The 1,169-nt window shown below is 41.2% G+C and overlaps 1 protein-coding gene across 1 annotated transcript in view; it reads right to left on the bottom strand.

Moving 5' to 3' along the window:
- The window catches only part of LOC111965494 (matrix metalloproteinase-17-like), a 15,400-nt gene extending 14,281 nt beyond the window's left edge, over nt 1-1,119 (bottom strand). The window contains exon 1 of the mRNA XM_070444198.1: nt 1,029-1,119. The gene's annotated coding sequence lies outside the window, so the exon portion shown is untranslated. The remainder of the gene's footprint in view (nt 1-1,028) is intronic.
- Between the last annotated feature and the right edge of the window lie 50 nt (nt 1,120-1,169).

The raw sequence follows: 1,169 nt of genomic DNA, 5'->3' as shown, positions 1-1,169 counted from the left end.
ACAAAGTAGATGGCCTAACCGACTTGCCAAAACTATAGTTTGTTAACAAGAAATTTGTGGAGTGGTTGAAAAATTAGTTTTAATGACTCCAACCTAAGTGTATGTAAACTTCCGACTTTAACTGTACATGTTCAATAGGCAAATGAATCAAGAAATATCTAATCAGGAGATGGAAGAACATTTAACATAAAATAAGTAGGGGAGGGTTGTGTTAGTGTGTACAAGAAGACACTGGATTTAAATGCAGATGGAAAGTGGATGGGATGGGGGTGGGTGTAAGGGGGCTGAGAAGAATGTGGTGCTTTAATTAAATTAGCTGGTGTCATTTAGTTAAAGAAGGGGGGCAAAGAGGGAGGGATGGATGGAGGGATATAGGGACGGTGGAGGACAGTTGTAAAGTAATGAGATAAAGTGGAATGGGGGTTCAGTCCTTTTCTCAAGGGACAGATAGAAGGAGAACGGGAGGAAATAAAAGCTGTGGTGTCTCGGCCTTTGTTTCAAGGATGAAGGGAGATAATAAAGGGATGAGAGAGACAGAGAAAAGGTAGGCTATACAGAAAGAAAGAAAGACAATAAGAAAATAAGGGAGGGGTACAGTAAGGAGGGTGGCATATGTGGTGGTTGAGTCATGAAAGTGCAGTGAGGGTCAATGGGTGTTAATGAATGGATTCTTTAATTATGTTGGGTTCTAAACACGCACTCTGGACCTGGACCCAGCATCTGGTTCAGTGCATGTGCATCACGCACAAATGGTTCTAACACCCTCTGTCAGACAATATGGCAGAGAAACACATTAGCTAAAAAGAATATACTGTACATGCTAATATACATACTGCTAATCTACTAATGAAGAGAGGGTGAGAAACATATAATACCAGTTAAAGCTAAATACATCTGTACACCGATACTGGAAACATAACAAACTAGTGCATACATAGAAACAAAGTGTGTACACACATACGACAGTTAATGATTGACAGAGCAGCATTAGACAAAACAAGATAAAATGCAGTTTATCCTATGCTTACCAGCTCTTCTTCCCTGACTTTTATGTCCTTCTTTCGATGATCTCTCGCACTCTCTCTTCTCTCACTCGCACTCAATCTGAACAGATGTGGCGCTCTCTCATCCCTCATGCTAACCCGACCCCCCCCCCCTTCATGTTTCTG

The sequence above is a fragment of the Salvelinus sp. IW2-2015 genome, linkage group LG6.2 (assembly GCF_002910315.2).
Source record: "Salvelinus sp. IW2-2015 linkage group LG6.2, ASM291031v2, whole genome shotgun sequence".
Classification (NCBI taxonomy): Eukaryota; Metazoa; Chordata; class Actinopteri; order Salmoniformes; family Salmonidae; genus Salvelinus; species Salvelinus sp. IW2-2015.
This window is presented reverse-complemented; position numbering and strand designations above follow the sequence as displayed.